This window comes from Lontra canadensis, unplaced genomic scaffold (assembly GCF_010015895.1).
Source record: "Lontra canadensis isolate GAN:19392208 unplaced genomic scaffold, GSC_riverotter_1.0 scaffold62, whole genome shotgun sequence".
In the NCBI taxonomy this organism is placed as follows: domain Eukaryota; kingdom Metazoa; phylum Chordata; class Mammalia; order Carnivora; family Mustelidae; genus Lontra; species Lontra canadensis.
The window spans coordinates 6,431,275-6,456,106 of record NW_022631056.1 but is presented as its reverse complement, the minus strand read 5'-3'; the positions used below and the strand labels follow the sequence as shown (position 1 = coordinate 6,456,106).

Below are 24,832 nucleotides of genomic sequence, written 5' to 3'. Positions count from 1 at the left end.
GGTACTTTGGTAAACAAAAAACCAACCTCCCACTCCACCAAAAGAAGGGAAGAACAACAACAACAAAAAGAAAAGAAAACATAAATATCAATTTCTTTTATTTGGTATTCCCTTCTCTATCTTCCCATTCTGAGCTGGCTGAACATTATATATACACATGCCATGAACTTCTTTTGAGAAGGTGAAAGATTCCAAAATTTTCAAAGTTTGTGAAGTAATTACAAAGCTAAAAACTAAAATTAGAACTAGAGAAAGTTTAAAAGATGTTTTATTCTGGAAAATATTCTGGTTCTTAGTGCCATGGTTTATTTTTCCTCGATGTTATCTCAATTTACATTTTTTCAATAGGAAAATGATCACAAAACTAAGTATATAAGAATACAGCAGTAATCATTTGGATGGCTTATATTCATCTGAAAACATCTCTAGTCGTCTTAATTTTGCCATTAAGTTTAAAAGTTCTTTGAAAACAGCCCTTCCCTTCATGGATAATAAAACCTTACATTTTAATCACATCAGGATTTGGTATATTTGTATTTGTTATTTAACAAATGCTTAAAAATGTTTCTCCATTCACCCATTTTCTATAAAAGTATCTTAGAGCAAGTCTAGACCAACGTCCACGACCTCTGATCTTCTATATCAGGATGTTTTTGTAATATAAAACTAAAATTAGTATATGCAGAACAATTATACATTTAAATGGAGGTGAAATGCAATCTAAAAATTGTAAAGCTATATACTAATTTCAGGAATGTTGTAGTAAACAATGGAAAACAACTTTCCTTTCATCAGTGAGCTATTCTGCTTCCTCTCTGTCCGAAATCAAGGTTCTGATTCTAATCGAAGGATCAGGATGGGGACAGAGGAGGCAAAGGGCACTTGCAGTTCACATGTGGCAAGAAGCTCAGACAAGAGGAATTTCTCCTCTCCCCTTCACAGTACAGATTTATACGTAACCTCAAAAGTACAGCCACAACATTTCAAGAATGCCTGAAAATGGCAAGGGGTCAAATTCCAATCACAGATATTTCAACCATTTTGTGAAATATTAAAACATTTATTGAATTCATACCAAACAATCCTAAATTTTACACTATAAGTATCTGACAGTCACATAATTGAAAAAAAAACTGAAAAAATGTTTCAATTCCCTACAACAGAATCAAACAGTACAATGTTCACATAAATGAATGCAATCAGTAAAAGAATAAAGTAAATAAAACATTTCTTAATTTACTTAATATAGTTAAGGTGGTACAGTGATTACCTCTTTTTTTTTAATGAAAATCGCTTTTCTTATTCTCTGCACCACGTTATATAGGACCTTTAACTAGGTAATATACTGAAAATAATTAAAAATCATTTCCTAAACCAACTAGGTCCTCCATGACTTCTCCCATTCACTTTGTGGTTAAAATCTTAAAATATTAGCTTGAATTTCATCTCTGCCTGACACGTTTCAAGCAGTGAAGCAGATTAGTGCCTCAGAACACTTTACAGGGTTTCGTTATCAATCAGGGTTTGTTCCTCGTGACGCTTTCAGCAAAATTATCTTACTCGAATGAACTCTCATGGATGGAAGTAAACAAAGCTGTAGCCCACTGTTCTTGCATACTTTCCATTCATTTATTTCCTTTTTCTTTACTTACACTTAAAGCACGTGCCACAGAAAGAGCGCATGTTAAACATTCCTGGAGTGTCACAATATGTAATACAATAAAACAGATTACAACCCTACCTTTCCTTCACAGCAGTGGTGCCAAGCACAGGTACACCGGAGCAATCAATTTGTTCTGCAGACAGTAAGGCTTTCATAGAATACTAATGTAAAATCTCTTTTCTTTCTCCTTTGCCTTGACTCCCCAATGCCCGGGTCCCGACCAATACTAGGAGGAGGGCGGTATGTCTTCTGCTGAGATAACCACAACTACTAATCAAGTCTACGTGTACAAGGGCACAGGATTAAACCTCCACCAAGCTTGAGTCAGGGTTTGAGAGCAGCTAACACATGCACAGCACAGTCAAAATGAAACACACACACACACACACACACACACAGACACACACCCACACACCCACCCATGCACATGCCATGAAAATACAGATGTGTCTACTTCAGTGAACTAATTCATCACACTTTACCACTGATAGTTTCTTTTCTTTTCTTTCTTTCTTTCTTTTTTTTTTTTTAAATTTCAGGAGCATAAAATTACCTCCTGTTGGACTGGGGGCTCAGATCCAACAGTACCCAACAATAATTACGTTTTTCCAGAAATGAGAATCATGGTCAGTATTCTCTGAATTATACTGTTCAGTTTTTTAAACATGGCATTTTTCTAAATTGGACTATTCAATACAGTTTACATGGACTTACACTTTTAAGTATTAACATAGGGTTAACGGACTCAGCAAAGATTCTTAGGATTTTGCACTAAAAAGGTAATAGCTCACGTCCACTCCTTCAAGAAAAGCATGTGCATTACCAATAGTGAAGAGATGTTCAAAAGATTTTCATTTATCTTAAAGTTTTCATACGAAGTATAACCACAAGCTATTTAAAAAAATTTTTTCAGGTCTCAAAATTATTTAGAAAACATTTTTAACAAAACTTTATAATTATGGTAGTAGCATAGTGGTAATTTTGAGCTCCTAAATTCAAAATACTGAGGTTCCTTTCTATGGGGCATTTTTACTTGGCTTATTCTTTTATCCAAGTAAAAGGTAAGCTAATCACTGAGTAGGGTGATGACAGTAGTTGATAAATATTTTTTTAACAACACATATTACCTCATTTTAATTTGTCTGCCTTAATTTTCAAAAACTCCCGAAAAGTACTGACAGTCGAGGGGCTGCAAACGAAGCAATAATTAGGGACAACACACTCTAGATAATCAAAGAAACTTAACAGGAGGCTTCCTAAACCAGTTCTATTTTCATGTACACAAATGCTTTAACACTGCTAGAAAACATGTCCTATTCTGCACACTTTTCTTAAAAAAAAAAAAGGCAGCAGGAACAATTAAGAAATACTAGGGCCTTCAATGAAGTATTGCAATAATGTTTGCAATAATGTTTAATCAATACTGATGCATTTGTCCTTGACACACTGACCATGTCATCAGGCTACTGTCATGTGATATCATGTCATTTCCCCACCTGGCTCATGACCTTGTCCTCTAAATGACCTAAAGCTTCCCTCAAGTAGCAGGAGGCCCCTCCCCGCTGTCTCAGCAAGGTCGAATGGGTCAGCGTGTCCTCATCTATAATCCACCACCATTTGTCAGCAGGGAGGCTGGAGGAGGCAGGCTTGCTACAGGGGGAGAATGCCCAATTAGGCAGCTGTCACACAAAGCAGAGGCTGCAAAATTATCCCCTGTCAAAAGAAAGAGCAGCTGCGGGTGCCAATGACAGCAACCTTTCAACCCTTTAGGTACTGGAAACTACACAGAAGTAAATGAAGAACAATTAGTGATAACAAATCGATGAATTAGGACAGTGAATTAGAAATTACTAGCAGGTGAGCCTGGGTCATACATGACATAAGGGCATAGCAGACTCCAGGCAAGGGCAGGGACGCAAAGAATCACACGGACCATCTTCTTGCATATAGATTTTCCCTCTAGCTTTTTCTTTCTGTAAACTTAAAATCCTTTAGAATACCCAGAACCTCAAAGAACACATACCTTCTTCTTTTCAGGGAAGACCCAAATAAACTGTTTCTTGACTAGAAGTAAATCCTTCAGAACAGTAAGTCTAGTTAACTCTAAGTTGTTCTTAAACAATCTGTCATGCTATTGCCTCAAACTTAAATTTAAGTGTGGCCCACAAAATCTAAAATATCAGTTCAAATAATCACACTTAAAACATCATCCCTCTTCACCTAGTACTTGCCCTGATTCTACTTTAATCACACTCACAGGGAAATGTCTCCAAGAGAGTAACCGGGTATGAATTCTGAGAAAACTGTGATGTGGCTATCATTACGCCAATGTTAAATTTCTGTACATGGTGTGATTCTGTGTACAGAGAAGTAACTGCAGTGTGTGCTTCTGTGTAGGATATGTATCTAAAAAACCAACTATAAATTATTCGGGTTATTCTGCATTAGGTGTGATATGCATTAAGTCCCAAGCATAGGAAGCAAATTCACTTGGATTCTCCAAGGAATGTCTTTGCTACTTCACACTGCAAAGCAACAAAGGAGGAACCAAATGGCAAACAAGCCCCACAAAGGAGAGGAAATCCAGTATGGCTCAGTGTTTGGGGACATGGTTTCGTTGTGCCTCAAAAAAGTTCTGTATGTTTAGAAAGAACTTTCTGAAAGTCCACTTTAAGCTGACAATATTTTTTTTTTCTTTCCCTTAGGAAAAAGCATGTATCTTCCCATACGGATTCTTTGAGAGTTGAGAAACCTGAATGATCTGTGCTATAGTTTCTAAAGAAGCAGGGACAAATTGCTCAACTAGAATTCTAAATCACAAATGGGTAAAAGTGAGGGAGACAAGGTGAGGCAATAAAAAGCCCTTTGCTCATCCCCTCCAACACATTATAAATAAATCACGGTTGCCAGAGGGAAAAGTTCATAATTCCTAGCTCCTAAATCAAGTCATTGGATAAAATTTCCAGGAGAGAATTGTCATGGGAAGAAAACTTCTCCATTAAAAGTTTACCCAAGAATTTGATTCATAAATTACATTTCACCTTGTTAAAAAGTGGGCATTTACACATTTGCTTTAGTTCAGAAGGCAACCTTCTCAAGTCAAACATAAGAATTCAAAGAAAGAAATGGCAAGTAGACTGGAATGAAGGAGTTAATGCCTTTAGAATTCAGCTTCCATCATACATGGGTGACTATGTCTTTAAATAATTTAAATCCTCTCCATCAACTACAAAGCTGTTTTGAAGCCATTTAGCTTTGTTCTTTACATGTGTTCTAATTAAGAAATGACCTTGTCATCACACACACCATAAATCCGGGATTATTTCCTACAGCAAAAAATTCACAGAGTCCCCAAAAAAAGAAAAAGGGGGGGGGAAGACTTCTTCCTCAGTTCCTCACTAAAGGAAGTTGTTGGTTGGCTAAACGCTGAAGCAGTTTCACCGCATAATTTTTTTTTGTTGTTGAATGTCATAGGGCGGGTTAGTGTGACCTTGAGCTGCATCAGCGGCACAGCAAGGGTCGAGATGCCTGCAGGCGCCCTTGTACTGGATTTGCAAGACAAAAACCTTCAAACTGGCTGAAGGACATCTTAAATCTCTTCAAAGGTTTTCCGAACTAATCTGGGCTGCTCTTAGCAGGATCTGTGCCAGCGTGAGAGGCAAAATTAAAAACAAGGTCTTTGACAGGATGTTGTCGCCTCTTAACCCTTCCTGAGCAGAACACAACAAATCACAAGCTTTCTGGAGATAGGGTTTACCTAGAAGCATTCTTTCATAACACATTATGTAAGCAAGCAATCACAAAGGATGGGGCAACTATCAGCCCTCAAAACTAAACCTCCCCGTTGCACTTCTTTAAGAATTGGGGTCAATTTTCTTCTTGCCTGTATTTTAGTGTAGTGAATATAAAACTTAAAGCTCTGTTTGTTTGCTCTTAGATTTGCAGAACAGTCACAGGTGAAAGTAAGGAAATATTTCCATCAACGTTAATCTCTAGAATTTTCTTTTTTTTTTTTTTAAGAATAAGGTTCTAGCTGGTTAAGTTGCAAGCTTCATATGTATTACATATAGCTCACTAAAATTACAACAGGTAAAAAAAATACATCATACATTTACAAATTTCTTGTATCTAACATGATGGATACACTGCTAAAAGGAAGAAATCAGAATAGTGAAAATGAACATACTTTAAACAAAGCAATGTCGGGCTTGTTACAAAAAATCAGTATCAATGCTGGCACAGGGTGTGAGTCTTCCCTGGCAATGCTCTCAAAGTTTAATTTAGTAGCTATGCTCCCAATAGTCTAAGGGAACAAACACTGTAACACTGATTTTAAGATACTGCATTTTAAGTATCTCTGCATCTGTAACATGTCTGTTTGTCATCATCAGATATAAGGTATATCATAATTAGTTGTAAAGAGCATTTAGTAAAAGGTACAGAATTTGTTAAGGTTCAATAGGTTTCAAATCATGTCCTTCAAAAAAAAAAAGACTAAGTAAACTGAAGATTATGCTGAGTAACAAGGACACTTTCACTAACTTGAATTCTTCTTTTTTTTTTTTTTTAAAGATTTTATTTATTTGTTTGACAGAGAGAGAGAGAGATCACAAGTAGGCAGAGAGGCAGGCAGAGAGAGGGGGAAGCAGGCTCCCTGCCCAGCAGAGAGCCCTATGTGGGGCTCGATCCCAGGACCCTAGGATAGTGACCTGCGCTGAAGGCAGAGGCTTTAACCCACTGAGCCACCCAGGCGCCCCCACTAACTTGAACTCTGATAGGCTTTCCTGAATGGGACAGAAAAAGGGTAAAGCAGTACCTAGTGAGTAGATAATGCATGAAAGTGAACCATACATGTGAATTTCTTTAGTATCTGTGCAAAAGGAGAAAAGCGTATATACACTGTGCTAAATGCTTCAGCTGGAAACCTGGTGTAAAAAAAAAAAAAGAACTCTAAGGATGCAGAGTGAGCAGTAACTAGGTTTTCCGTTCACAGGTACGTGTGCCCTAGGTGGTGGTCCGTGATCATTAAAAAACAAGGAAGGTCTGGCCAGGGAGAAGAGAATGGCACCACTCTGGGTTACATAAATAGGCAGGGAAGAGCTGAGTGTGATACAGGAAGGGGGTGGTCCAGTGTGACTAGAGATTAGGCTGAAAATGCAATTGGGACCAAGGACTTTGAATCAAGGCCATGCCAAGGAGCTAGCCTTTATCTGGTGGACAGTGGAAGGTTTACAGGCAATGGTATGATTAAATGCATGCCAAAAACAAAAACAGAAATTATAGAGTCGTTGATGGCTTGGAGGGGAGAAATTGGGATGAATTCGTGCAGAGAAGAAAACATAGTCAAAATATGACAGGGGAAAGAATGTTGAAGAAAAAGATAACAGAAATAAATAAAGGCTGGTCTGAATATTTAGAAAACAATTTATAGAACATAAATAGTGCTGTAAAAAAGGGTATTTTTAATAGCAAATTCATTAAGTCAAAAAATAATGAAAATAATTATTGTACCTCAAGCCCACATTTGTAAATCATCTTGTTGACATGATTTGTGCAAAGTTTCATGATAACTAAGAACTCCTATAGAGGTATTTAGGGAAGAGTCAGAATCAGAATCCATTGAGATTTGAATTTTCTACATTTCAAATCATAATCTTCATTAAGTATCAGGTAGGGATTGTTGTTTATGAAGGCAGCAATATGTACCTTTTCAGAATAGTGTGAAGGCATATCTCCCTTGGGTATAAGACAGAGATGTCTGGCTTAAATCATAACATGGTTGATGAGGCTACTGTATTATGAAGCATTTCATTAACACTAATGAGCACAAAATTAACTCTGCAAACATTTATTGAGTATGTACTATGTTTAGAACTCAGAATTAAAAAATAAAAAGTCCCCAACATTCTATCAGCTTTGTGCTTCTAGTGTGTCACTTATAATGATAAGTCCCTAAATTATAGTTCACACCATCACACCATTACACAATAAAAAGCCTCTTAGTAAAAAGAATATTGAGTTGTCAGGGAATTAGTTCTCAACTAGCAGCCATCTTGGTATTCCCAGGCAGCTGACAAGGTATACAGAGAAATCCCAGAACTCTCTGGGAAGACCCAGTACCCATGCAAGTTGAAGAGAGTCGTCAAATACTCTGGAGGCTGACTGTCCTGCTAAGACCTCAGAAAGAATTTAACAGAGTATCAGCCAAGGTAAGAGGGTAGGGAGTAAAAAAGAACAGGAGTCACCAGGGCCAAGAAACTATCTGCCAGAGAGCAAACTGTACTCTCAGAAAAGGAAAGCCAGCATCAGGGATCAGGTTGAGGCAAGTGGAGGGGAAGGTCAAACAAAGGAGAGAAGAAAGATTCTGAAGGGAATGCTTCTCACTTCCCTTAAGAAGAAGCAAACTTTACTCTGTGAACTCCTTAAGAAATGATCGAGTCTCCAAACCCCCCAGAGGAAGAATCATCATCACAGGAGATGTATTTGGAGATTCACAAGTCGTAAAAAGGTCTAGCAATTGAAAGCCAGTGTAGTGATAGGGCACAACTAGAAGTTGTGTAGATACTAGAAGTATCTACAAACAAAATGACTTCTTGAGTGAGCACTTCCAATCTACCGGTAATAAGTTTCCAGCACACTGGATGTCTAGATATTAATATGGGGGTGGGTACTATGATAAGACTTGTAGATACTAAACAAAAAACAAACAAACCAAAAAACTAAGAAAAAAACCACACAACTTATTAACCTACAAATGCAAAAGCTATGATACATTATTGAAATAAAAATACAGAATATTCTGTAGGCAATTAGATAGTAAATTCCTATAAAGCAGTTCTTAAACCGTGGTCCAGGGACTACAAGAGTCTCGACAATCCATTTAGGAGGTACATGAGGTCAAAACCTAATCTGATACCCATTTTGTCTCTCTTGCTCATGAGTGTGCAACGGTGTTGTCCAGAGGCCATGTGATGTGTCATGGCTAATGTGTTAATGGCTCATGGAGTGTAGCCTTGTATATTCTTGTGCTTTACAAATTTTCTCAGTTTTAATTTCTAGTATGGAAAAATATTGGTTGATATGACCCCCATAAAGAAAAGCTCTCTTGGGTCCTCAATAATTTAAGAAATTGAAGGGGTGCTGAGAGGGAAAAGTTTGAAAGCTGCTGCTAGTCTAATAAAGTTAAGAACTTCCATCTTGGTTTTAATGTTCAAATAAAATCTCTACTTTCTAATTTTCAAGAATTTATGCTATAACTATGCCAGATAAGTACTGTTCTCTATGCAGAAACGTCTCAGAGACCTGAGTAGGGGGAAGAAAAAAATGACCTTTAAAAAAGAAAATTAGTAAGCTAGAGACGCACGGTTACTACTCTTCTGAATTCACCACTGAAGTAACAAATCCATAGATATTTATAAATAAGCTGGTGTGTGCCGAGAGCTGAAGATGGAAGGATAACTAAATAACAAACTAGCCCTTGGTAGGCTCTCACTGTCAGGAAAAACGTAATCCACCACCCAGTGAGTACTAGTATAAGAAAAGGCATGCGCAAAGCAAAAAGAGCATGGAAGGGCAAATTCTTGGGAGGAAGACAGGCAGGGAACACGTTTGTTAGTGAAGGCACTCTGCCACGGAGGTGGCATGAACTGACTAGCAAAAATCAAGCTTTGCCAAATGGAACAGAAGTTAAAGAGCACTCTTCAAGCAGGGGGAGGTGCATCGGTCCCAGCGGGAAAAGGAACAGCACACAGATGTTTTAGAGACTTTAAGTTTCTAGTAACAGATAACGGACCTCTGTTCAAAGCACAGAAATTGTGAGTAATGAAGACACTTTCTAGAATTCGATAATGTAATTTGATATCAGTTGAAGTCAATGATGAAAAATTTGGACTTGTAAATTTGTAGGCCTTTTTCTTCATTTCCAATCTGTCCTAGATAGTGGCTTTTTAAAAAATACAATAAAATTAATTTGTTAAAAAAAAATGGAAGTGTAAACAAAAACTGGTCCTTCACCATAGGTATTTTGAGAACCTTAGAGAACAAGATGCAGGATGGCGGGATGGAGGAAGGACAACTGGAGATAAAAATTTCATAATCTATTTTGCTTAGAAAAAGAGAGAACATGCTCATATAGGGCGGGGCAGGGAGAAGGGGAGGAGAGGGAGAAGGTGGGTGAGAACGTTGGGCAAAGCTCCATGCCCAGTGTGGGAGCCTGTCCTGGGGCTCAATCTCACAACCCTCAGATCATGACCTGAGCTGAAATCAAGAAGAGTCAGACACTCAATTGGCTGAACCACACAGGTGCCCTATTAGTAATCTTTCTATAAGTAAATGCAAATAACTAACTAACTAAATAAATAAATGAGGTTTGAAAATTACTCTAGTATATCTAGTATATCTCTGATCTAGAATGAGGAAATTCTGCTTATCTAAATAACATGCATAAGCTGTACTGTTAGCATCACTAACTTCAAAGTGCAAACCTCAGGCCGTGTGGTTGGAGGGCAGAGAATCAAGGAGAGTATCAGATTCACTACAATTATTTTAAGTGAGAAAAACCAGAGTGTGAATAAGAAGAGAAAGTGAATGGACACTCTTACCAAGACATTTTAAAATTATTTTAATTATTTCACTCGAAAATTTTCATGAGAGACAAAAAAACCTGAGTTGACATGGAGGCTTGGTGTAGTGGGAAATTTTCCTCTCAAAATGATGTTGGTTGTATCAATTAAGGTACTAAGTAAAAGACTTCAAAAAAGCCAATTCTTTAATGACATCAAGTTCAGCAAAATATTAATTATATTAACAGTGCCCATTGTAACAGTGAATTAGGGCCTGTCACTCTCCTATGGTCATTATATTATTGGGATCACTGAATTATTTTATCAGAGAAGTAACAGAAGCGAACTGGAAGTTTTAGGAAAATGTGGTAGTTGTGGAGACAAAGGCATAAGTAAGCAGGCTTCCAGCACAAGCATTCCAGATGAGGTATGCACTCTGAGACTAGATGCTGGCTGTGAGAAAGGAAATTAAAGAGTAGGTAGAAGCAATGCTGGAAATCAATACTTCATTTGAGCCCATCAACCACATTTTCTTGCCCAGGTTGTCCACAAAGCCAGGGAAACATCAGCTGAGAAAGACAAGTTAGTTTATGGGAATTAATTCCAACTAAAATAACTCACTTAGATTCTGGATTGATCTTGGTTTCACCAGTACCACGTTCTCCACTGATTACCTTGCATAAACACTTTTTTCAAAGTGTTCTTTCTTTTTTCTTTTCTTTTCTTTTCTTTTCTCTTTTCTTTTCTTTCTTTCTTTTTTTTTTTTTTTAAGATTTTATTATTTATGTGACAGAAGACATCACAAGTAGGCAGAGAGAGAGGGGGAAGCAGGCTCCCTGCTGAGCAGAGAGCCCGATGTGGGGCTCCATCCCAAGAGCCTGGGATCAAGACCTGAGCGAGCAGAAGGCAGAGGCTTCAACCCATTGAGCCACCCAGGCGCCCCTGTTTTTTGTTTTCTCCAGTAGGCTCCATGCTGGGTGTGGAGGGGGGGCTTGAACTCATGACCCTGAGATGAAGACCTGAGCTAAGATCAAGAGCCAGATGCTTAATTGACTGAGCCACCCAGGTGCCTCTCAAAGTGTTATTTCTTAAATTAAAAACATGACTTTAAGAAATGTTATATAAAGGTTGGAGAAGGCATTTCATGGAGATGATTAGACTCACTTTACCAGCCTGGTGACCTATTCTGTTAGAACCAACTAAGTTACTGGCCATTGTCTTTTCATACAGATACTTCTATAACTGATAGAAAAGTTCTAGCACTTAAAACTGTTTTGAAATAGTTATGTGCATTGAAATAGCTATCACCAATGTAATCGAACTAGGAAAAAAAACATACATTAAAGAACTCTTCCCAGTGAGAACTCATGAGATATAGCAATAAAAACTCTACTTAATGAGAAAATGAGTATATTCAAGTACTTAAGCTAAATTGATTTATGGCCAATTATCTAATTCCACTGGAGACAGTCACTCTTTTTATATTATCAGTATTTGCCAAAATCAGCTAACAAATGCTGCACTCTGAAATAAACAGAGCACAGAAAGTATATGGAGTTCTAAAAGACAAAAAAAAGGTGATTTTATTTTATTAGTTATGTGGGATGACTACTTATTTTGTTCAAAAGAAGGAGCTGACAAGGGAGCAAAAGAGATCTCACTTAAGGCACTGAGAAGCTTTATAAACACTTCATGCTTTATATGGTTTGCAATATTCATTTAATCAAATTCTTCTTTTTTCCTAATCACCCTCCTTAGCCTCTCATTCAGGACATTACTCTACTTAAAAAACATGATGTACTGGGGCGCCTGGGTGGCTCAGCAGGTTAAGCATCCAACTCTTGATTTTGGCTCAGGTTATGATCTTGGGGTCGTGAGACTGAGCCCCGTATAAGGCTCCCGAGCTCGGTGTGGAGTCTGCTTGAGATTCTCTCCCTCCCCCTCTCCCTTCTCTCCCCCACCTTCTCTCTCTTCCTTAAAAAAAAAAAAAAAAAAAAAAAGTGACCGTACCCGTTCTTGGAGTGTAGCTGTATGACAGACAAACCATAGTAAAACCTCATGGAATATATTAATTCAGAGTCTTCAAATGTTTTTCTATCAAATACTAGTCTAAATAAGGCCCTCCTTTTGGAAACTGAGAATTCAATGGCTGGTTGATGGAATGCCTACTGAAATGATATTTTATATAATGACAACTTCTCCCAAATTTATTTGACCATGGAGTCTCATTCAAAACACAATTTAGAAAACATATACTTAACATATTCACTTTCAAATCTTGAAAAAAACTTAAATATACATAAATGATTATCACAAATAGCTCATTTGTATATGCTTTCCAAACTATTCATTGTACATTCTAAATAATCTGTCTTTTCTATCTGGGAGAAAGATCTAAATCTGACCATTTTTCAAGGACAACTTATTGGCTAAGTAAATTTCTCAGCTGGCTATCTATGATTTATTTATCCAACTGGCAAAGTGGTGGTCGGTACTTGGTACAACAAAGGCATTGACAAATAAAGAACAACAACAAACTAATTGTATCTTGCGGGTCACAAGAATATGCATGATTATAATTTTCATTTTAATGAAATTAAAAGTTGGGAATTGGGGTGCAGTAACAACTTAGCTCATCAAATATAAGAACAGATTTCAGACTATCAGTCCTTAACACATAATTATACCTGAATGAAAGAACTCAGCATTTAACAAATAAAAGTCTGGCTGATTTAAAATCTTGATTTAGGGGAAAAAAATAGTATGTGAGTATGTGACAAATGACGAGCAGCCAAATAATTATTAGTAACTGTAATTTTTATTAAATAAATGTTTTAAAGATTTTCTTGCTTAAACTACAAAAATAAACAGAATTAAAATAAGAAGGAAGTAGAATGATTAAATAACTTAATTACTAGGTTTTCTGAATATAATCAGAATAGTAGAGAAAGAGGAATTTGTATTATCACTGTGCCAACCATATGACACCTTAGATAAGGAACAAATTTGATTCAAAGTTGCCATTCTCCTTTAGAAACATCAGGGTCCATTAAAACACCATGAAGTTCAGGATAGCCTATCTGTTTTCTTCCAATAAGAGTTTTCAGCTAGCTAATTGAAAGTGAACTCTTCACAACTATTGATGAGCACAATAATTAATCACTATGTCCTTTCCCAGTTTATTTGGAGTGCTTCTCTGCCCAGGCGTAAGCAGCACAAAGTCCAAGAGCTTAAGACATGACAAATTCATTTAGGTTCTAGCTCTACTAGATAACAGGAGTGTTAATCCACATAGAATTAGCCACTCACCCATCTCTTTCTGTTGTACTGTCCACTTTCTTGTGTTAATTTAATCAGATCATTTTATCGCTTCTCAGAAATGCTAATATACTATTTGCCTTATAAGAGGTAATCATTTTACCTAATTCAAAAAGTAATCATTGATTTAGACTATAATAATCCCACAATAACCAAACATGCTTCTATTTTTCCTCAAAACAATAATTAACTTTTTATCTGAAATCAGATTGCTATTTCAGGCTTTATATTAACTGTTCATTTTCTCTGTTTTTTGGTAAAAACAAATTATCATCAACACAAACACTATTTCTAATTTCGAGCTTCCCAATCCCCCACTCCAGAAGTAAGCTACTCCTTTGAATTCTATAGAATATTTTTTTCTGTCTTTCTTATGGCATTTAAGCTCTTTCTACTACTTGATTAAATTTATCTGTACTTATCCTTTCTCAGTAAGTTCCTTAGGATTGTATCTTATTCACTATCGACTTTTTTGTTTGTTTTAAACCACATTGTGCCTAATGAAATAATTTGCACAGATAAAACACAAAACATAAATCTGGTGATTACAAGCTAATTTATCACTAAGAAAGGATTCTCCAAAATATATTAAAATCACCATGATTAAGCCTTAAGAAGTCAGGAAAAATATTCTCACCATCTGTCTCTGAGGTCTGTCTCTACTTTCTGAGAAAGGAAATGGAGAAGGCTGTTGAAAAGGAGCTCTGGTGTCATCTGGAGTCTTTAAATTCCCCGTTCCTCCTCCGGTCTAGTGTGTACCTGAGGAAAAGGAAAACCAGACTCTGGAATATTTTTTGTGGAGCTCTGTAAACTTTTCCCTGTATATTTTCTGTTCAAGCGCAATGTAGAAGTAGTCATTTAACAGAGAAATATAGTTTTATGAAATAGGGATCACTGATTAAGGGAAACTACGTAACTTTTGCTTTCTAGGCAATACATTTGATCAAAGTAGATGTTTCAAGGCAACTGTGAATAAGCTTTACAGTTGCTAGGATGTGCTTGTTAACCTCTGTTAATTTCAAATTTCTGTCAAATTATTCCAATTAAGTCACATCTAAAAATTCTAAATCCTCCCAAAGGTATATTTTAAAAAAAAAAAAAAAGGAAAGAAAGAAAAAAGAAAACTAAAAAGGAAAAAGGAAAAATAGATGTTCATATTAAGCTTTTTCTGTTACAAAATACTCCCTATGTAACCTTCTAGCACAAAATTTGTAGTAAATATCAAATGCCTTACGTCCAGAGACCGACTTGCACACCAATCTCCAAAGCAGCTTTATTTTAAGAAGTCAAAAACTGGGAACAACTCAAATGCCTTTCAGTAGGTAAATGAATTATGGTATACCCATACAATGGGATATTTACTACTCAGCAACAAAAAAGGATGCACGATTGATATAAACAACAGCACGGATGAGTTTCAAAATAATTATGCTGAGTGCAAGAAGCCAGACAAAAAGGAATACACAGTTTGTAATTCCATTTGCATAAAACTGTAGAAAATGCAAAGTAATCCACAGGGAAAGAAAATGTTTCAGTGGTTATCTGGGGATGGAGGGGTGGGATGGTGCAAGAAGGAAGGATTACAAAAGGACATTACCTTAACTGTGTTGGACATGGGTGTATACACATTCAAAATTGATCACGCTGTAAACCTTAAACATGTGCAGTTTATTAGATGTCAATTACGACTTAATAAAGCTACAAAATATTAAATTTCTTCAAATGTTGTATGCCCCTTGGTGTAGCAATTCCAAAACTAGGATTTATCATAATAAGAAAAAAAAAATGAGGACATATACAAGTATTCAGCCATAAGGATGTGACAATATACATTATTTCTAATAGTAAAAAAAAAAAATTGAAAACAGCCATTAAATGTAAAATAACAAATTTGAGACAGGTTTAATAAATTCTGGCATATTACATGGTAGGATACTATGTAGCCACTAATATATTATATAAAAAATTATAGGCTATCATTCCATATAACATACACCGAGTGATAAAAATAGGAAACAGAGCACTATGTTCAGTATAGCTGAATTTGCTTCCAACATATATGAAAATAAATGTAGCAATTATTTCTGCATTTAGAGGTAATTTTTATTTTTCCTTTTTGCTGATTTATAGTCCCTAGTTTCTTTTTTCTTTATAATAAACACACATTACTTTGGTAAAATAAAATGAATTAAAGGATAAAAATACCAACAGTCTACAACTGTCCACTCCCTATACGAGTAAAAGACTCCTCAGAGCTGGTGCCCATTACAGAGCTCTGAGCTATCATGTCACTTCCACCAGTGACCTACCAAACAGTCATGAGAAAAGGGCAGGTCTGACAGGATAAACTGGAGTAATAATTAGTAATCTACGTGCTTTACAAAGCGCTTTCATGGGCATGACCTCATTTTGTCTTCGTAACTCAGTGAAACGAGCAGAGAAGGCATGATCCCATTTTACAGAGGGGAAACAGACATCTGAGCAAGGCCAATCAAGTGTCATGTTACAAAATTACGAATCTTGGATTTAAATTGAGTCTTGACTATAAATTCTGATAGGAATTCTAAGAGAAACAGGGAACAATCACTTCTGATTATTTATAACTAGAAGGCAGTGATTTATATGTGAATTTAAAAATAACCGTATTTGCAATCATATTAGCATTCCTATTAGCATCTGCTGGGGGCCTTAGGGATTTCCTAAATCCCCAGGGCCCAACCTCAGAAGCTATACCCTGGCAACCCCATCTTGCCCCTTGTCAACATTACCTACTAAAGCTCTGAAATTCAAGTAGAATTTAATCGTTTAATTTTCAGTTGTAATTCTTTCCTTCTTGAAAAATAAAGAAAATGTATTACCTTTTATTTTAAAGTGGGTAAAAGAAAGTAACCATAACTATATACATAAATTTATGAATGCTACAAACATTGACTTATAAGAGGTCAAAAGATCTAACTTAATGGTATTTTAAAATACCACCTTTGGGGCCAAATCTTTTTTGGGAACATGCAGACAAGAAAGAGTCTCCAGATGACTCCAAGTATACTCAGTGAAGAAAATGATCAATTCCTCACAAAAATACCAGTAACCATCTTCAGAGGCATAACATTAACAAGCTGGTCAGCATCTGCTAATGAGGCCTTGAAGCATTAGGAACCCTTGTAGCTAGCATTCCTACCAACATGCCCACGACTACCAGAGACTTAAAAGGTAAATAATGGTAGCCTTGTTTTCTGGGTGCTTAGTGTGTATCAGAAACGCTAGTGTGTCTAGTGTGTATCAGGTTATATACATGATCTTTAAAACGACCTAATGAGGTGACTATCATCAACCCCACTTTATAGATGAGGAACCTGAGTTTAAATGGCCCCAAATCAAAATACCAGTAAAAGCTTAAAGTGGAATTCAAATCTGGTATATTTTACTTGCAACAAAAATGGGGCCTTGGCAGTTCTCTGGAAGAGACATCTGACTTTTCTCTAGCATAACCCACCTACAGTGGTCTCAGTTCAGGCAGTACAAAACACTTGGCAATGGTATATGAGATTCATGAGTCTATACTTTCCATGTAAAGAGAAAAATATCCAGAGCCCAAAATTTGTGTCTGATATTTTGCCACATTCTACAACAGTTTAATGGCTAGTTTCCATTAAAGCACTATTTAACCCTTTCGAGCCAACACGATCACATGAAAGATAAATTAAAAGAATATTTAAATAAAAGTTGGCAAAAGGTAATATTAAAGAAACTATTCTCATAGATTAATATCTTAAGACTGTTTTATATTAGTGAATGAGTAAATCAGTCTTAAATACAAGTCAGTGGAACTGTACTTCCCAGATGTTTGGGATCATGAAGATAGGAAGCATTTCTATGAATAAGAAAGTAATTGTTATAATTATAGAAATATAATATTCCATAGAATATTATGTGATCATCAAAATACATAATTTCAAATAATATTTAATGACAGATACGGCAAAATGAATGTGAGGCTAAGAAAGCAAGACACTCAACTATCTGTTGAGCTGAACAAATTGTAAGGGGCTAGGCACTATGCTTGGTGTCGGAATTATAAAGTGAATAAGACAAGAACAATGCTAGATGCTGAGCTACCCTTCATGTATGTTCTCTTTGCCTGATCAGGACCTTCAGGTTGTCTAGAAAATCAGTTTTAATGTCATTTCCTCAGAGAAGCTTGTCCACATCACTTTACATAAAGTAGCTTCCCCTTTACCTCTTATTTTGTTTAAGCTCTTTATTTTGTTTTCTGTTTCCCTGATTTTCTTTTATCTGCATCTACTGAGGTACTTAAGAGGCTCTTGTCCTTTTATTCTATTAATAAGATATATTACATAATTGATTGTTTCAGAGTGAAAACACTTCCTTTCTGAGACAAACATCTACAACTAACACCATACTTCATGGTGAGAGACTGAATGCTCTGTCCTACTGCCCTACAATCCTGGTAAAAAGGCAAGAGGCCTGCTCTAGACACCACTATTCACCATTGGACCAGAAAGTTTACTCACTGCAGTAAGACCAGGAAGAGAAAGACACATAAATTGGGAAAAAAAAAAAGAAAAAGGTTAAAACTCTTTGCAGGCAACGTTATCTTCTATGAGATAATTCTAGGAAGTCTACAAAAAAGCTACTAAGAAAGTTTAGAAAGGCTGCAATATATAAATCTATATATCTACATATAAAATATAATGGAATTCCATATAATGGAATATTATTCAGTCATAAAAAAGAATGAAATCTTGCCATTTGAAAAGATATGGATGAGCTAGAGAGTATAATGTTAAGTGAAATAAGTCAGAGAAAGATAGATACCATACGATTTCACTCCTATGTGGAATTTAAGAAACAAAACAAACAAGTAAGAAAAAAGAAAGAGAGAGTCGAACAAGCTAAGAAAAGACTCTTAACTACAGAGAACAAACTGATGGTTGCCAGAGCGGGGGGATGTGGATTAAGAAGTGCATTTGTCGTGATGAACATGGGGTGATGTATGGAATTGTTGAATCACTACACTGTTCACTTGAAACTAATATAACATGTATGTTAACTATTCTGGAATTAAAATTAAAGAAAATTAAAACATTCTTAGCAAAAAAAAAAAAAAAAAAAGATGGCAAGTCTCCCCATACTGATCATCATCAAAATACCACCATAGCTTTTTTTTTTTTATAGAAACTGATTCTAAGATACACATGAAATTGACTCTAAGATATATATGAAAGATATATTTATATACATGCCCACATATATATATATATATACACACACACACACACACACATATATCTTATATATCATATATAGACATATGTAAAATCTAAATAAGGATTTAGAATATCCAAAACAATTCTGAAAAAGAAGATTAAAGCTTTAGGACTTACATTACCTAACTTCAAACCTTACTATAAAGCTATAAAAACCAACACAGTGTGATATTGGCATAAAGACAGACATACAGATAATGAAATTGGATAGAGCCCAGAATAAACTCTCACATTCATGGTCATTTGAATTTCAACAAATGATGCTGGGACAGGTCAAAAATCACATGCAAAAATAGACAAGTGTCAATCTTTCACAACATACAAAAAAATAACTTAGAATGGACCATAGAGGGAATTATAGAACTAAAACTTCAAAACTTCTAGGAGGCATAGAAAAAAGCTTGTAACCTTAAGTTAGGGAAAGAGTTCTAAATATGACAACAAAGGCGTAGTCTATTAAAAAATAAACAAGAAAAATGGAAAAATTAGACTTCATCAAATTCTTCAAAAGTCATAATTTAGGTAAAAGACAAGCCCCGAAATGAGAGAAAATATGCGCAAATCATACAAATGATAAAGAAATGGTGTCTAACATATTAAAACCCTCAGACCTGAAGAATAAGAAGATAAAACGATTTTTTAAAATGGGCTAAAGTTATGAAGCTATTTCATCAAAGATGCATTAATATTTAAGTAAACATATAAAAAGGTGCTCATCATTCCCTAATAGAGAAATACAAATAAAACCACAATGAGATTCCACTACACAACTCACTAGAATAGCCATAATTATTTTTAAAATTGAAAAATTCAAAGTTTGGGAGGATAGGAAGAAATTGCAACCCTCATACATTGCTGATGAGACTATAAAATGGCACAGCCACTTTGGAAAACAGTTTGGCCGTTTCTCAACAGCCTACTCATATACTTAACCACACGACCCAGTAATTTCACTCCTGGGTATCTAACCAAGAGAAATGAAAACATATGTCACTGTATGTAAATGGTCATAGCAGCATCAATCATAACAGCCAAAAACTGTAAACAACCCAAATATCCATCAACTGGTAAAGGGATAAGCAAAAGGTAGTAACAAACAAACAAACAAAAAATACCCCAGAAAGAAATTAATAATTCATGCAACACGGATAAAACTAAGAAACATAATGCTTAGTGAAGGAAGCTAGATAAAAAGACATATTTATATAATTCCATTTATATGTAAAATGTCTAGAAAAGCCAAAATTAATTAGAGAGAAAGTAGATCATATCCTGGGACAGGAGAAGGGAAAAGAAATTGACTGCAACAAGTATGAAGGACCCCTTTGGAGTGAGGAAAATGTTCTACAACTGGACTGTGGTGATGGCTGCACATCATCATGCTGAATGCTAAGGAAGCGTAAACTGTATAGTATGTAAACTACACCTCAATAAGGCTATAAAAAATTAAGAGGATATATTCTACATAGAATCATAAATGAGTGTTTCTCAGTTCATTTAAAATGAATCCGATGTTAAAATAAATTGCTATTTCTCCCATTACTTAAAATAATCACAATTAAAGATAAGCCTAATGTATAACAACTACTCTTTAGAGAATGCGAAAGTAGTTTTAAGGTGACTATTCACCTCTCTCATCTATTGCTGGTGGAAGGGTAAAATGGTACAACCGCTAAGGAGAACCAGTTTGGCAGTTCCTTAAAAGTTAAATACAGAATTACCATATGACCCAGAAAGTCTAACCCCTAGGTATAAATAGAAGAGAAATGAAAACTTATGTCCATATAAAAATCTGTATATGCATGCTCATAACTGCATTATTCAGGACAGCCAAAAACTGGAAACAGTCTAGGTGTCTCTCAACAGATGAATGGGTAAGCAAAATGTGATACATTCAGCAAGAAAGTATTATCCAACCACAAAAAGGGATGAAGTACTGATACAAGCTACAATACAGATGAACCTTGGAAATTATTACGCTGAGTGAAAGAAGCCAGTCACAAAAAAACATGTACCATATGATTCCATTTATGTAAAATGTCCAGAACAGGCAAATTCAGAAACAGAAAATAGATTCGTAGCTGCCTCAGAGCTGGGAGTGGGGAAGGATAAGAATGGGGAGTGACTGACAAAGGGTATAGGGTTTCTCTTTAGGATCATGAAAATATTCAAAAATTAGATGGCAGTGATGCTGTGTACATGTGCGACTATAGAGAACACTTTAAATGGGTGAATTTTATTGTATGTGAACTGTATCTCAGTAAATCTATTCAGAAAGATGATTACTGTGCTCACTGAGACAGCATATATGCTAAAACTGGAACAATATAAGAGAAGGACAGCATGGTCACTGCACAAGGATGACACACAAATTCGTGAAGCATTCCATATTAAAAAAAAAAAACGATGATTGTTAATGTAGGATTTATTAAAATATCAAAAGTAATTTCAGAGTAAAAATCTGGGCTTCTAATCTTACTTGCTTTTGAGCATGTCTAACATTTATCTAAACAGGTATGTTAGTGTTCAGTTCATTGTGGCTAAATACAAATCATTTTTTAAAAATCAGCTGCAGGCACCCGGGTAGCTCAGTCGGTTAAGTGCCTTCAGCTCAGGTCATGATCCCAGGGTCCTAGGATCTAGTCCCACATCGGGCTCCTTGTTCAGTGGGGAGCCTGCTTCTTCCTCTCCTGTCCCTTCCCCTGCTTGTACTCACTCTCTCTCTCTGTCAAATAAACAAATAAAATCTTGCAAACAAAAACAAACAAAACCACACTTAAAAAAAAAAAAATCAACTGCACTTTTACTCACCAGTAACAAACAGAAAATAACATTTAAAAAATATCCAACAATAAAATGTACCTAGAGAATAAAAGTTAACTTGAAAATTTATTTGAAGACATTAAATATGACCTAATAAACAGGAGGACATACCATATTCATGATAGAAAGACTCAGTATCATAAAATGAAAATTTTCCCCCAAATTCAACTGATTTTAATGCAATGCCGATTGAAATTCAAAAGGTTTTATGAGTTGATATTTGACAAAAGTCACAACACTGCAGATCACTGAAGGAAGAAGGAATCATTCAACAGTGCTGAAAGAATTGGTTATTCATTTGGGGGATAAAAAGAAATTGAATCCCTCCTACACAACATGTAAAAAATAAATTCTAGAGGGATTAAAATTTTAAGTTGAGAATACAAGTCCTTAATATTTTTGAATAAAACATAAGAGACTACCTTTATGAATTCAGAGTACGGAAGATTTAAAACTTAAGACACAGAATAGGGCTAACTATAAAGCATATGATTAATAAATTCAAGTACATTATAATTAAAAACTTCTGTTCATCAACAGACACAACAAGGAAAAATTAAAAAAGATTAACTACAGTACCACAAAGCACATTGCCTAAAAAGAAATAATTACGGTGCCCGGAATATGTGTGTGCGCACACGTGTGTGTATCCTATAACATTTTATTTAAAAATAGGCAAAAGCCTCTGCCTTCGGCTCAGGCCATGATCTCAGGGTCTTGGGATCAAGCCCCGTATCAGGCTCTCTGCTCAGCTGGGAATCTGTTTCCCTTTCTCTCTCTGCCTGCCTCTCTGCCTACTTGAAATCTGTCAAATAAATAAATAAAATCTTCAAAAAAAAAAAAAAAAAGCTTTAAAAAATTTTTTAAAAAAATTAAGCAAAATGTAAGGGTACCTGGGTGGCTCTGTTGGTTAAGCCTTCCGACTCTTGACTATAGCTCAGGTCATGATCTCAGCGTCACGAGACAGAGCCCTATGTAGGGCTCCAGGCTCAGCTGGGAGTCTGCTTGAGATTCTCTCCCTCTCCTTATGCTTCTCCCCCTACTCTTGCTCAGGTGCAGTGTCTCCCTCTCACTTAAATAAATAAATAAATAAATGAATGAATAAATAAATAAAATCTTTAAAATAAAAATAAAAATAGGCAAAATACAAAAAAGTATTCCTGATTAGGGGTGTGAGGGCCTGAGCAGGATGAGGCTGGTACCATGCTGGAATGGAGGGAAAAGTGAGGTGTGGGAGTCAGAGTCCAAGCTTTGGCAGAATGGTGTAGGTTGGAGCAGGATCTGCCCACCAGTGATCTAACAGCAGATGTCAGTGACTGATCAGGGGCAGGAGGGTACCCATAAAAAGATGCACTGTGCGGTGCATGTAGGAATGTAGGAATCCAAACAGGGTGAAGGGGGCCTCCACATGAAGGGTCTTCCAAGCTTAAAGAGAATTTGGGCAGGAGGGTGCGATGGATACGGCAGACTGAGGACACACAGTGGAACTGGTCAAATTAAGTAAACACATTTAGGCTAATGATAGGCAAGTTTCTTACTGTTAGAGAAGGGGATATAAAAAAAGAAAGGGGAAAAATGTGACCAAACTCTCACGTAGGAATGAAATTGGAAGTAGCAGCATGATTGATGAATGACATGTCAAAAGAACACAGAAGGCAACTTTAAAGGAATCCCACTGGCTAAATTGGGGCAAGGTGAGCATCAAAATAAGGAAAAACAGTTACTGATCAGAGCTCACTGAATAAAAGACAGAATCATGAACTCATACTGATACAAATTAATTAATTAAATGAAAGCTTGATGGCGAAGGAGACAGTCACTTAGTTTTAAAGTACCTCTGCACAAAGCAATTATTAAACACAGAGGAAAAATGAGTAATTTCACAGTAGAGAAACATGGCAGACACCATCTTAATCAAGTAATCATCTTAACATACACAGTAACGGGTCACAATGAAAATCGTGTATCACCTGACAAGATACAAAGAGAAGACACAGCGTAACGTCCGTGATATTCCTGCCAAATATACATAACTTGCACGTAATCATTAGGAAACAGCAGCTGAACCTAAAGAAAGAGACATTCTACAAAATAAGTGGCTTATACAGCAGAGTCTTGAAAAGTGCCAAGGTCTTGAAAGTCAAACAAAGACTGCAGAACTGTTCCAGATTGAAGGAGACTGAAAAGATGTGACAAGTAAAATGCAAGCTGTGCTTCTGAACTAGATCCTTTTGCTATAAAGGACATTATTGGGACTACTTGTGAAAATTGAATGAGATCTGAGGATTAGATGGTAGTAATGCATCAATGTTAATTTCCTGATTTTGATGGCTTTATTGTGGCTTATAGGACGATGTCCTTGTTTGTAGGAAGTATACACTCATTTATTCAGGGGTGATGAGGCATCACATCAAGTCTTCAGGGGAAAAATTTTCCTCCTCATTGTGTTATTTAAAAATTTTTAAAATTTTAAAAATAAATATATTTAATGCATAGTTTTGAGTATGTAATGGACAAAAGACATAAATGAGAAATTCATGAAAGAAAAATACCAATGTTGAGTAATCACATGAAAAGATGTTCAATCTCACTGGCAATCACAGAAAAGCAAAATAGTTAAGATGTCATTTTGTAGCTACTATATTCAGAAAAGTTAAGCAGCCTGAGATTTCCAAGTTTTGGCAATGACTTGGTTCACTGGGAGCTTCTGGTTGTTATTGGTGGTATTTAAACTGGCCCAATGATTTGTTAAACAACTGGCATTAATTTGTATAATTGATTAATATACTCATATAATGCTCATAATTCTCTACACCTCTACTTCTAGGTATGTATTCTAGAGTCTTACACATGTGCTCCAGAACACATATAAAAGAACGCAGACATTAGCAATGCTTTTTATTTTTATTTTTGCAATAGCAAAAATATATCTGTATCAATGTACAGATATACATCAATCTCAATATAGAGATACCAAAAACAGGCAAACAAAAATACCCAACAGCAACAACAATCCAGATATCTACCAACAAGAAAATAAATACATTCATACAATGAAGTATTACTCAGCAGTGAAATAAATGAACTACAAACTACATGTGATAATAAATTTCAAAAAAACACAAAGAACAAAAGCAAGTCTCAGAAGACTTAATGCAGAATGCTACCATTTTTATAAA

The 24,832-nt window shown here is 35.8% G+C and overlaps 1 protein-coding gene and 1 non-coding gene across 6 annotated transcripts in view; one reads left to right on the top strand and one right to left on the bottom strand.

Moving 5' to 3' along the window:
* Nucleotides 1-24,832, bottom strand: part of NRIP1 (nuclear receptor interacting protein 1) — a 96,856-nt gene that overhangs the window by 33,658 nt on the left and 38,366 nt on the right. For 2 of the 5 annotated variants that reach the window (XM_032878017.1, XM_032878014.1), the window contains exon 3: nt 14,180-14,301. The exons of the other annotated variants lie outside the window; for them this stretch is intronic. The gene's annotated coding sequence lies outside the window, so the exon portion shown is untranslated. The remainder of the gene's footprint in view (nt 1-14,179; nt 14,302-24,832) is intronic. 5 annotated transcript variants of the gene reach the window in all.
* Nucleotides 21,118-21,225, top strand: LOC116879662. Its single transcript, XR_004385078.1, has one exon. It is a non-coding gene; the product is annotated as a U6 spliceosomal RNA (small nuclear RNA).